The sequence below is a fragment of the Leptonychotes weddellii genome, chromosome 5 (genome assembly GCF_054177405.1).
Source record: "Leptonychotes weddellii isolate Sample4059 chromosome 5, ASM5417740v2, whole genome shotgun sequence".
Lineage (NCBI taxonomy): Eukaryota > Metazoa > Chordata > Mammalia > Carnivora > Phocidae > Leptonychotes > Leptonychotes weddellii.
This window is the reverse complement of record NC_138373.1, coordinates 75,559,848-75,573,565: the sequence shown is the minus strand read 5'-3', so window position 1 is coordinate 75,573,565 and position 13,718 is coordinate 75,559,848. Positions and strand designations below refer to the sequence as shown.

Below are 13,718 nucleotides of genomic sequence, written 5' to 3'. Positions count from 1 at the left end.
GCCCATTTCAAATGGTCCTTGGATACAGAAGGTGCCCCTACTCTTTCCAATGACCCTGAAAACACGTATCTCAATCACAATGAAATGGGGGTGGGCGTGAGGATGGCTCTGCAAGATCTCAACTTTTGAACCTGTAAGAAACCTTAGCGTTTACTTCCTATTGTCAGTGGTGTCACCTCTGAACAGGAACAGCACAGCGATTAGTGATTTGTTACTAGGAACTTTCCCCTTCCTCTCCTTCACACAAACAGCATGGGTATAACCAGATCCTGGGGCCGAGTGTGAGGTTCCAGTGCAGCTTGGCCTAGGAAAGAGCCTGGGGGTAGGTGGGCCACAGGGCAGAAGATGCTCAATCGGAAACAGGAAAAACGATGGGGTAGCTTATTGGAAGTGTGAGTGCCAGAGCAAATACAGAACCGAATCCCACTCAGGAGGGGAAATGAGAGTAAAATGCTGAAGTGTCTGCAGAGGATTCACTGAACCGGAGGGAGGCGGGTGAGAAGGGGGTGGGGGACACAAGTAGTAATTTGAGGTTCTTTATATTCTATGGAAGAAAATACTCATGAGTAATCTTTTCCCTAAATACAAGAAGAGTCACACACTTCAAACAGCCCTGCTGGTGAAGGGCGACAGTTTCTCTTTTCACTTCCCATTACTGTCTCCCACAGCCCAGTCCCTGAAGCCAAGCAGAGCCACCGCGGAAACCCCCTCCTGGGGAACCGACTTGAGTGCTCTGGGCTGTGTGCAAAAGGGGCCCATCGAGTCACCGTCAGTCCAGGGAATACCATGGTAATCCTAGCAGGTTTACCAAAGTGACCCCAACAGACTAAGCTACCTGCTCGAGGCCACCCAGGACACTGACCAGAGTCACACTCTTCCCTTAGCATAAAGAAAAGGTAAACACATTGCCTGAGCTTCTGGAAAGGGGCTTGATAAACTACGGTGTTCAAAGTCAAGTCCTAGTGCTGCTTCCTCTTTGACTCACTCGAAGACTGAGGAAAAAGAAGCCCCCTTTCCTCAAACCGAACAGCCCTAAGGCCTGGGAGTTACAGCGTCTAAATGGAATAGAGCCCTGGACCCAGAGGCAACTCTAATTAGGACCATTTAATTTGCTTAATAGTCATTTATTAAGCACATCTATCATCTAGCACTCTTGTAAGCGCTTTATAAATATAAGTTCATTTAACTCATGCTCACAGCAACCCCATGAGATCAGGGAACTCGGGCTCAGTGCATCGAAGGGATTTGCCCAAGGTCATATCGCCATGGTAACAAGAGGGGCTGAGAGTCGAACCTAGGCAGTCTAGTTTCAGAGTCCGTGCTCTTATCCCTCACACTGTGCTTACGCACGCACTTCCCACCCCGAATCAGAATTCAGATTGATTTGCAGCATCTATTAGGGATTCAGAAAAGACTGAGTGAACTCAATCCTCCCCATCCCGGACTTTGATCCTTGGAGGCTTCCTCAGGTTATCAACAGACTAAAAATAGAGCAAAAAAATCTGTATATCCCTGGAGAAGTAGATTTATAAATGGGAAGAAGAGGGAGGTGTAGGTGGCACTCTGCTTTGAACACATCCAGGAATACAGCATCGCCCTCACTGGCTACTCACTGCTCATAGGCACTGGTCTTGAGACTTGCCCTGGCTCACAGCTGCTCAGGCTAATGCTAACAGAAGCCACATAGACAAGATGAGGGAGAACGTATCACATAGAACCGCCTTTACGGTTATCTCTTGCGACTTTAACTCAGCAAAGCTGAATAATACAGATGTTACTAATCATTAGTAAAAGGAAGAGACCCTTTTTCTGCACCTCTGTTACACTACTCCCCGTGCACATCATAAGCCCATGAGAGCCATACTAAGACCTGCATTTTTAATGTCAATTCATTTCAGAGCATATTTGAGAAGAATTTTGTACAGAAGAAATGAACTGCTGTGATTAACAGAATTCCTAAGAATTCTACTGCGGTTTTTTTTTTCCAAGTGGGTCAAGTGAAGTTCATGGTGTCATACCCTTCAATGACACACCCAGGCCCTAAATTTCCTTCTAATATAGTTCTTCGATTCCATGGTCAAAGGGGCAGCCACTTTCATCAGCACATTCTTAGCCTGATTTCAAGCTTTCCGAGCTGTGTTTAGACTAAGGATGGAAACTGCTCTAGGAGTCAGGAACCTGGACTTAACCCCCAAAGCTCCCGTTAGTTAACAGCTGATTTGGGGCAATTTCTCTCTGTGGCTTCCTCTGTAAAATGAGGGGCTTAGAGTACGTGATCTCTGTTCCTTTCTGGGTTAACAGTCAACACCCTCCCATTTCATCTGAATCTGAAAAACCAAAGGATACAAACAGCCAGGACCTTTTTTCTACCGAACTATTCCCTGCTCACGATGATGACCCTGAGATTTTGTAACTTCCTGAATGATCTTCTGAGTCTTGGAAAACAGATTAAGTTATTTTAAGTAGACTGCGGTGCTTAAGAGTGTTTTCTTCTATTCTGATTCTTGGAAAAGTTATAAACCGGCTAAGGCAATAATAAACATGACATTTTGACTAGGTGCTTTCACATGTATGACCTCACGTGATTCTCACAGAAGCTCCATGAAATCCGTCATGTTCTCATTTCAGTTTAACAGAGGAAACGGGGGGCTCGGAGTCATGAGGTGATGGCACTGTGTTTGAACGTTACTCAGTTCAAGCTCTTTTGCTATAGTATACATTCATCAGAAACACCCTTTGTCCCAAACTCTCTGTGTAAACGGGATTTTGATGCAGATTCTGTGGCTGATAGGATAGCATTGTAAAAGAGAAGAAGACACCCCAGAGATGATCTAGCCCAACTCCCACCCACCTTTACTCATTAGGAAACTGAAGCCGCGAAAAGTTAAGAGGCTGAACCACGATAAAGCTGGCCCAGATTGCTTGTTTCAAGCCTCTCATGCTGTGTCATAACTTGATTCAGTGACACAGAACAATTTCTGTAACCCTTGACATGAATGAGATAAGTTATCACTTCCTTGCTTAGTCATCTTGCCTTCAGATTAAATATCCTAAATTGGTCCAAACATAACTTCTCTGCTGCAGTTTTTAGACCCTCACCGACCCGCCCACCTCTTCCAGACAGCAGATTTAGCTCCCATCCCTAAACATAGTACTGGGAGCAGGACCAGAACCCTTCTTCCTCTGGACAATAGAATTCTACTGATAATAGTAGCTGACAATTGTTGGGCACTTAGACTGAATATTTTCTATGGAGATTCTCATTCTCATTTTATAGATGAGCAAAAAATGCGGCACACGTAACCAGCCATGGTGGCGCTAGGATTCAAACCCAGATGGTCTGGCTCCACAGTCCCAACTCTTCAAATGCTGCCATCCTGCTTCTCAAGTACCTCATAATGACAGCAAATCCTTACAAGAGCTTACAGTGTGCCAGGCACTGTCCCCAATGCTCTCTGTACAGAACTCATTGAATCCCTACAGCAATACTGTACGGATAGAAACAATCACTATCCCGACTTACAAAGGAGAAAACCTGCAGCACAGGGAACTGAACTGACTCGGCCAAAGTCACACAGCCAGGAAACGGACAAGCCAGCTGGCTTGGCCCAAAGTCCATGTTATTAACCACCTACCTCTCTGTCTAAGCTTATCTGGTGTTTTTGGCAGGACATCAAATTAAAGTCCTGATTTAAAAAAGAGCCAGAGAACAGTTTCAGGGGTTGTGTGAATTTCCACGGTGGATGCACGGGCAGGCACTGAGCACCAGCACACTATTTCCCAGCTGTGTGAGCTCAGACAAGTTACTCAACCTCTCTGTATCTCACTTGCCTAAACCGAAAAATGGGGACAATTTTCAACCCATGAGTAAGTACCAGTGAATCACGGACGATGTGCTTATCAAATGTGAAGAGGCCATAAAGCTAGTACAGAGTAAGATTATACAAATGATGACAATATAAAACACATAAGACGGTATGTGGAATACAGCAAGCATCTAATAAATATTAGCTACTCATACTACTGTCGTTTTTATTTGCCTTTCCCGGCACATACATAGCTGGTGTTTGGAACCCAACCGTACGAATATATGTTAATCAGTATTATATTTCATCTTGTTACTTTTTACCATCATTCCAGCGTGCTGCAGTCTCTCCAGATTTGGTTCTATTTCTAGTAACAACCATACTTCACAGCTTCATGTGATCTGCAACTTTGATAAGCATCCTTCACCTCAACAGGTTCCTGACAAAATGCTGATCAGGTGAGGGCTGGGATGGTAGCCCTCCAGTGACCTACCAGCCACCTCCTTGCAGACGGACACGGATCAAGTTATTGGCTCCTTTTGGGCACAAGTGCTCAATGATCAACCCATGTACATACTCTGGTAGCTGGATTACATTTTTCAAGCTCCGCCGAAAAGATACGATCTAAAATTCAATGAAACGCTTTCTTCATGTCTATAAATATGTAACTACAGCCTTACTGAAGAGGCTGAAGAGGCTAGAGGGAGAAGAGAAGGAGCGGGTGCTTGGCTCTGAAGGGACAACTTTTTCCTAAGTGCTCACAACATGTATGTTTCAAAATCTGTGCTGAATTTCATCTGGAAGTCAGATCCTGCTAGCTGTTTTTAGTCTTTGCCTACACTCTCTTTTCCTTTCCGATTCTGAATGATCAGGTGAACAGTGGTTCAGATTCTTTCTTTCAGTACCTCTTCCATTTCTTGCAACCCTCAGGGATCACCGTGGTGGCCTGCAGTGAGCTCAGCCTTGTAAGTTCTGCATTTTCCTATGTCATCTGTCTGGGCCAAGAGCTTTGAATTTATTTAGAACAACTCAGATTCACTTTTACATCAATTCTCCCATCTTGGGCTTTAATTCCCTTATGTCAGCGTTTGCAATACTCGTTTCAGTCTGACAATCATCTTCCTTGATGGAATAGAGAAGAAAGAGAGAAGTTGAACAATTTCGTTTTCTCTTTGCCACTTGTCAATGTCACTCCATCTGCCCCAATCAGTGTGCTGATACTGTGCTCCTTCCTTTTTTTTTTTTTTTTTTTTTTTAAGATTTATTTATTTATTTGAGAGAGAGCGAGAGAGAATGGAGGGGAAGGACAGAGGGAGAGAGAATCTCAAGTAGGCTCCCTGCTGAGTGCAGTGTCCAGGACCCTGAGATCACGACCTGAGCTGAAACCAAGAGTTGGATGCTTAACCGACTGAGCCACCCAGGTGCCCTGATACTGTCCTTATTCTTAAACCACCCACAAGACTCATTGTTTTCTTAAGCAGCTTCCATGGTGAATTTTCAGCTCACTTAGTTTTAGCCTTCTAGGTCTAAACATGGCTCTTGTGCGTTTTCCTTTTCAGTAAGTTTTTCATCCGTCTACTATATACATCTTTTTAAAATTTGAGTTTATTAGGCTGGTACACACAAAAGAGCGGGAAGATAAACTGGCATGATCTTTCTGGCAAACAACTTGGTGGTAATTTAAGAGCCCTAAAAATGTTAACTTCTGAGAATCTACCTTAAAAAATTAGGATATAGAGAAATCGCTCATGCACAAAGATGTTCATTGCAGTGTTATTTTTACTAGCAGGAAGCTGGGAACATCAATAAGGACTAGTTAAGCAAACGTGGACAACATCTCTGACAGAAAATTATGCAGCCAATCACAGAATATTTATAAAGAGTATCTATTCATATGGAAGAACACCAAATAGCATGTGTGTGTATATGTGATAATCTCAAACAATGCATAGAAAAATATCACCAGGAAACATAAAAATATTAATGGCCAACTGTCACTCTGTAGAATTATAGGTGATGCTTACTGTCTCCTTTTCATTTTTATTTCCCAATTCTTTATATTAAGCCTGCATTACTTTAAAAAAAAAAAACTATTTTAAAATTTGAGCTCCCCAGAGAATGTCTCCAATACAGCCTCATCAGCTTCTTCCGCTGCCTTCCTCCCCTCTTGTCCGAGTAAGGCCCTGTGAAGTTCATGTCAGAAGTTCATTTTCTTTTTCTTTTTTTTAAGATTTATTTATTTACTTGAGAGAGAGAATCTCGAGCAGACTCCCTGCTGAGCGTGGAGCCCAATGGAGGCTCGATCTCACAACCCTGAGGTCACGACCTGAACCCAAATCAAGAGCCAGACACTTAGCTGACTGAGCCACCCAGGCGCCCCAGAAGTTCACTTTCAAAAGCACCCTGATTCTTCTGCCTTGTGTGAGAGCACTGTGGATTGTGAGACCACAGGTACTTCTCCTCTAAATGTCTGAAAGCACACCTGATCATGTCTTGCATTTCTCTTTTCCAATTCTAAGATGATGTTTTCATTCTCACCAGAAGTTCCCATCATTCTACTCTGCTAACCGATTCTTCCTTATTTGCCAGACCTGGGGCCAAATTCGTAGTGCCCCTCATCGTTTCTTCTACCTTCTGGGAGATAAAACTACTAATTGTCAGGTGCACCTGTTATGAGTTAAAATGTGCACGCATGGAGCTGATGGAGACTGCTCAATGCCTCTCACGTCACACTTGGCACGCAACAGTCCCCCAGTGACAGCAGGCTGTACAGAGATCCCCAATCCACCTCTGGGCCAGCTCCGCAGCCTGCGACTGCCACCCCTCCCCTACCCGACACCATTCTCCTCAGGTAGGCTACTTCAGCTTTGTGCAGTTCTTCGCTATTACCATACGTGGCCCCATCCATGGCATCCCACAACTCTTCTGTGAGGCAGCTAAGGCTCGTACAACTGTACTTACTGACGGACTGGAAGCCCAGAGAGGTACAGGGACTTTCTCAAGGTCACAATGGGCATAGGACCAGAAGTCTAGCCCCAGATCTTCTGTATCAGTCCAGTGAACTGCGTCCGGGCCAAAGGATGTAATAATGGATATAAAAATCCCTTGCACTCTGCAATGCATGCTAACAATGCAAGGGCATTAGGGATAATCAATCATAAACTCAACTTCTCATGGCAGGTTTGGTTTAGCCATAGATCCAGAACTTTGAGCAGTGCCCAGAGGGCCCCCTCTGCCTTCTGCAAAGGGGGTTGTGACAGGCAGGGTTTACCTTAGGATAAACTCTCCGAAGTAAAACCAAGAATCCTCAGAGCCCTTCAAACTGCTTCCCAGAGCACTTTCCAGGAGACTCTTCTGACAGCCAGTCCTCCAGGCTCCCACACTGGTCTTGGTCTTAGAGGTAACTCCGACAAGCCCAGCATTCTCATTTCTCTGGGTCTGCTTTTAACCTTGGAGTTGCTATTTGATCAAAATTGCTTTCAGCACAGAAACTCTGTCACTAGGGAATTAGAAGTTCCAAAACATTTCCTATTTCTGTCCTCAAGGTTACCGTTTCTCAGCACTGAGCATTCAAGTAGAGGTTAGAAGGTTCTACTTAACGTCTTTTGGCCCAAATCCCAAAAGCAAGAATACTATATGTTCATGTGTAGATTCAAAGTCATATTCAATTCCCTGGAAAATTTTTTTCTTACAGACTTCATTTTGTGGATTTTTTTTGGGGGGGGGGGGCTTTCACTCAGTTTTATTCACAAAAGGGTTTTATCAACAAACCTGTTGACAGCAAAACCAGCCCAGAGCCTGCCACTCATCCTCACAAACATGACTTAAGCGTCCTTCCCATTTCTGCTTTTGGGCAGCAAGCCCAACGTGGTGAGAGGCATGTAATATTTTAGATTGAAACTTGGGTTTTGGACTCAGCCCTGAGTTCAAATACTGGTCTTGCCACCTACTAGCTCAGTGGTTTTGGGTAAGTTGTATCTCTGAACCTGTTTCCCCAGAAGTAAAATGAGGCCAAGAACAGTACTTATCTCCCTGGGCAAATTTAAGTATGAAACGAGATAATCCATATAAAGACTGGTCTGGTACACGGGAAGTGCTCAGTGCGTGTTGGGGGGTTGGGTAGGAAAGGGACTGGATAGCAGATTAGCTGTACTTTGCCACACCTCTCCAGGAGACTGGAGTTTTTTCTGCAGCTCACTGGGGATTCAGAAACTGGAGCAAGGGTTCTCGCAGGCTGTGTGAAGGCTCTGGCAGGAACTATGGGGCCAGCACAGGGCTCTGAGGAGGGGTCCGGCATCATCAGTGTGCATCGCAGGCTGGGGAGATGGCTCAGGAGGAGATGTAGAGAAGGGACTGGAACAGATGAGAGACTGGAGGAAGAAAGCCCATGTAAGTCCTGGACTAGGGTGAGGCAAGTGAAGCACTCACTGCGGGTGCAAAATTTAAGTCAGTGCCCCGAACTTAGTAAGCATGAAAAGTAATAACACATATTTTGGGGAAAATAATAATATTTTAATGAGTTATTGAAAAAATCAGAATGAATGCAAAAAATTCATGACGAACAAAAGATCAACATTTTAACTAAAGTTCTATTGAAAAGAGAGATGACTGAGCATGTAGTGACAACGGGGAGGGGGCACAGATTAGAGCTGTACTTCTTCTGTTTCAGAGATAACGGACCCTTTTGAGAATTCAGTGAGAGCTACGGACCCTCTTTCGAAAGGCACAGGCACGTGCACACAAATACTTGCCCGCATTTTCGAAGTTTATAGACTACCTCAAGTTTATCTAGGGACCCTTGGAGAATTGGGTTAGTATTTTTCAGCCTCGTGTGTGCAAATGGGCCTGACGATAGGTACTGGCAATTCAGGTAAGAACCAATTTAGGTGTGAGAAGAGAAACACACATACATCTCTCCTGATATCTTGCAGAGGAAAGGGAAGAGAGGCAGGAAGGTTGCCCTTGTCTCACTCCGAAACGAGTGCGGGGCAATGGAATGAGGAAAGGCGACTCTTGGGTGGGCGGGGTGGGGGTGGGGGGGCCCGTGCGGCTCACTTCCTTAAGAAATGCACACACCTGACCTTAAATATGGAATGCCCCTTCCTCAGGTATTTTAGAAACCATTGCTAACATACTGCGAGTTTTTACTCCTACTAGTGAAGAGTAATCACTGCAAATTATCTTAATTTATGAACAGTGAGGCACCTGGGATAGGAGAGACTCCACTGAAGGAGAGATGTGATTGAAAGATGGATTTCTACAGGACAGAGGCAATTAAGGGCAGCATTTCTCACACTGCAGGGCAGAAAGATATTGCTGATATTTATGCACACTTTTTAAGAGGTCCATTTTTAAGAGGGAAAAATGTAGGAAAATAGATATTAAGAATTGAAATGCTCCTCAAACAGATTTAGGGGGCAAACTGAAACTGCTGGGAAAAGCTGGTGCAAGGTTTTTTAATTGGCAGTGGCAACGGAGGGGTGCGGAGAACAGAAGGATCTCATTGGATTTGCATGATCCACACAACACAGATGATCTACTACGGGTGTCTGAATAAAGAAGAATGCATATCCTTTCTTTCCCCCTCTTGCTCTTTTAAACCACACAGGATCATCTCTTGTGCAGGCCACAGTCCACAGAACATTCCTTTGCAAAGCGTAACAAGAGCAGAACTCATTCTCATTCTGGACGGGGCCTGATCTGCCCCGTCACTGGCATGGGAGAGCCTTTCCTTTGTGCGGTTCAGCTGTGCCTGGTCCCTTCCCTCCCGGGTTCTCTTTATTCCAAGGAAACTTAAACAAGCAGGCTGCCTTTTCTCAGGATGGAGACAGTCCCTATTATCACCGAGTCCTGTGGGGTGAACATGAGGCTGGGAGGGAGGGGAGAAGGGGAGGGGAGGAGCCAGGGGGAAAAGGGAGCCTGAAAGAAGGGTTTAACTTTTACAACAGCTCACTCCACAGGCCTCGGAAAACACATGGAAAACACATCCTCGGCCCAAAAAGTGACCAGGGTTCAAGCAACCTAACGCACTTGTGAGACAATGCTCTTTTGGAACATGTCCTCTTTTAAAGGGGAACTCTCCCTTCCCCTCCCCCCTTCTTCCTTCACCTCTTCCCTGACACTTTGGAGAGTGATTCCAAGTGTTTCAAAGGCCTGGTCGGTTGCCTTTTGGGGCCCCATCCACTCTCCTTCTCCAGGCTGCCCGAGCTGCAGCTGAACGGGCACGAGGAGGGGCAGCCTGACAGGGCAACAGGGGCAGGATGAAATCATTCACATAGCGTTTGTGTGTGTGTGTGTGAGCGTGTGTGTGTGCGCACGCGTGCGTGTCAGACTCCTCTCCACTTCTCCTCCCCTTGTTGCTTCTGTGCTAAGGATCTTCATAGGGAAATGTTGCACATTTATCCATGAAAAAAGTTGTAATCTTTCTTCCTCACCCATGAAATACCCTGGTATCCGAGTTGTGAAGGTTACTAATCCCCTGGTTTTCAGGGCTTAAGGTCACTGGGGAGTCAGGAAAATGAAAAAAACAAAACAAAAACAAAAACACAGCAAAAGCAACCCCACGCCGCCTTCCAGAAGAGCGGGCACGCTCCGTGGCCAGAGGGAGACTCTCTCTTGCTGCCAAATATCCTTCTCGTTGGCTCTGTTGTCTGTCTTGTCTGCAGTTTTAGATCGGTCCCTTCTTTGGACGAAGGCATGAAGACGTCTGATGAAGGGGAAGCTGGCTGAGGGAATACCCTAAATCAGTATAATCCGCTTACACCTTAGCTGGGCGAGACAGTCAGATGAACCTGTCAGAGCGATGAGCGAGAGGACCCTCACGTTTTAAGGACAGTGCCCCGGGGTGTGGAGCCGCTCAGGAGGCAGAAGCGCAGAGGCTCCAAAGGGAAGGAGATTTTGTTCACTTTTACCTGCCAATGTTTATGATGTAGGACTTTTCTTTTTTAAAGATTTTATTTATTTGACAGCGCGCACAAGCAGGGGGGAGCGGCAGAGGCAGAGGGAGAAGCAGGCTCCCCACTGAGGAAGGAGCCCAATATGGGATTCGATCCCAGGACCCTGAAATCATGACCTGAGCTGAAGGCAGATGCTTAACCGACTGAGCCACCCAGGTATCCCAGATGTATGACTCTTTCAAAGGAGCTTTTACTTCTGCACTGGGAGAGGGGTGGGCGCTTACAATACAGGTAGATGCGAGTGTCCTGAGTGCTGGTGACAGGGCTCTGTTTTTTTAACTTTGACCCGAGCGTCTGAAAAACAGCTGAAGAGAATGAGCGGCGCATCCCTGACGGCCCAAGTAATGTTCATTCACATAGCGCCTGGATGCTTCCCTTGGGCCGTGCAGAGCGTGAGTCAGGTGAGGCCTCCAGGTGGGGGGCAGGCTGACCTCCTATTTTCCTGCTATATCTAAAGCATGCTGTCTAATTCTGTTTCTTGGCAAGAACAGCTAATTTGCTGGAAACGTTAAAATTTGCGTTTAGCTCCTTTATTAGAAAATAAAATTCAAATCCTGTGTCTGTCGCCTACTTGCACAGCAACTGTAAGAGGGTTCAGTGGTGGCCCCCCCAAAAAGATATGTCCAAATCATAATCCCTGGAACCTGCCAATGTGACCTTATTTTTAAAAAAGATCTTTGCAGATGTAATTGAGTTAAGGATCTCAGGATGAGATCATCCTGGATTATTCGGGTGGGACCAAGTCTAATGACAAGTGTCATTATGAGAGAACACAACGGTGGGGGAGGGGGCACAGAAGAGAGGGCCCGTGTGAACACAGAGGCAGAGACTGGAGTGATGCAGACAGGGCTTGCTTGGTTTCCTTCCTCACAGGCTCCTAATACCCACATGTTGAGATTTCCTTGCCTCTCTTCAATATTTGTCACTTTCTCTTGAATTCTCAAAAATCGCTTTATTTCCTTTGGATCTTAAAAAACTTTCCAGTTTTCCACTTTCTGTTTCTCTTAAACATTACCTTTTTGTATATTCATCTTGTATTCCTACTATTTTGCTCTTCATTTCTGAAGTGATTTTTCCTTCATTTAATTTCTTTCATTTTAATTTTTTTTCATTTAGTTTCCTGAGTTCTGGCATTCCATTTCTAACTTTCCCTAATTCTTATTTATATTGTCCCCCCTCATATTTTATATCATTTTCTTAATGAATTTTAGCTCATTTGGATGGCAGATTACAATTCTGAGTGGTTCTGAAGCCACGTCTCTTTGGCATGCTTTCTTCAGGAGTGCTATTCTCCTTCTTACTTTGTTTTATCTTATAAAAACCTTGTGTGGGATTTGACCTCACTATTTCTCTGTTGCTCGTTTTCATGTGAAATTGGTTTTCCTGAACTTTTAGAACAAGGCGTCTTCCAAATTGACAAAGCTCTCTCTTCTATTGTGTTGCTGCAGTGCTCAAATGTATGGCAGCCTGCTGGTGGAAATTTCCTCCTTCTCTTTCCTTTCGGCAACCTTTTTTCCTCAGTCTCTGTTGTCCCTCTCCTATTCAACTTGGCTTTCACTCCCGCAGCCTCTCAGTGTGGGGTGGTCCTGGAAGGAGGACCTGGCTGGTGAGTTCCTGAGTTCAGAGATGAGAGTGCTCCAAACCCTTTAGGCCTCGCTCCAGGCTGTTTGCACGCACTGCTCTTGGATCAGTGGGAGGATCCTCACTTTCAGCTCTTCCTCTCAAACTGACCCTCCACGATTCCCAGTGAGCACCTGTTGGCTGCTCTGGGCTCTTCCTATTGTAATGTCTGTCAAAAACCTCACTGGGGGCACCTGGGTGGCTCAGTCATTAAGAGTCTGCCTTCGGCTCAGGTCATGATCCCAGGGTCCTGGGATCGAGCCCCACATTGGGCTCCCTGCTCAGTGGGGAGTCTGCTTCTCCCTCTCCCACTCCCCCTGCTTGTGTTCCCTCTCGCGCTGTGTCTCTCTGTCAAATACATAAATAAAATCTTAAAAAAGCAAAACAAACAAACAAACAAAACTCTTATATATGAAAAAAAAGCCCCACTGGATCATGGGGCTAGCTTGTCAGCAGTTCCGCTCTGATCCACGGGCTTTGGCTGTGCAATGGAGTTGCTCTGCTCTTGCCTGTGGGTTCTGGGAGTTTGACACGGACATGGCTACCATGCCATCTTCCCAGGCTCTGTCCCAGAGTGCTTCAGATTTGCAAGGACAGCATCCCTCTGGTATCTCGTAAAAGAGAGCACCCATCTTCTTAGGTCTCTGGATGAACTCTTGCTGGGTTTCGTGGCAGTAAGTGAAAGAAGTGTGGTCATTACTCTGAGGGGTCTCTGGCCACACCAAAGGGAGTCAGCCCAAAGTGCAGGAAGCACAGAAATAGGATTCGGAGGGAAGACAAGATCAAATGACTATAGCCTCCACGGGCCATGGATGTCAAGGGAGGGAATATATGGCTTCTTTTTTTCTTCTTTTCTTTCTTTCTCTCTAATTAATTAATTTATTTGAGGGGGAGGGGCAGAGAGAGAGGGATAAAGAGAGAATCCTGAGCAGACTCCTTGCCGACCATGGAGCCCGATGCGGGGCTCGATCTCACAACCCTGAAATCATGACCCGAGCGAGCATGGCTTCTTCCACCGAAAGGACCAAAGAACTATTCCAGTGAAAGTAAAACTTCCAAAAGGAAGGAAGGTCTAGTGGAGACTAAAACAACAGCAGCGACGACAGTAGAAAGACACCCAACCTTTTGCGACCGTCCTTCCATACCTGCCACCACAAGAAGTCGATCCTGGTGAAAATCTCCCCAGGTGAGCCCTCCCGCCCCATGCTCAGTGACAAACTGCAGCTCAAAGACATAGGCAGTTGTGTGTCCATCACAGATTTCCCACACAAGCCCGAGGAGGAGCGAGTCGGCTGCTCATCTCAGGAAGAGCCCCACAAAGCAAAGTCGCCTGGGG

The 13,718-nt window shown here is 45.7% G+C and overlaps 1 protein-coding gene across 4 annotated transcripts in view; it reads right to left on the bottom strand.

Moving 5' to 3' along the window:
* ETV6 (ETS variant transcription factor 6) overlaps window positions 1-13,718 on the bottom strand; it is a 239,477-nt gene that overhangs the window by 51,562 nt on the left and 174,197 nt on the right. The window lies entirely within an intron of this gene.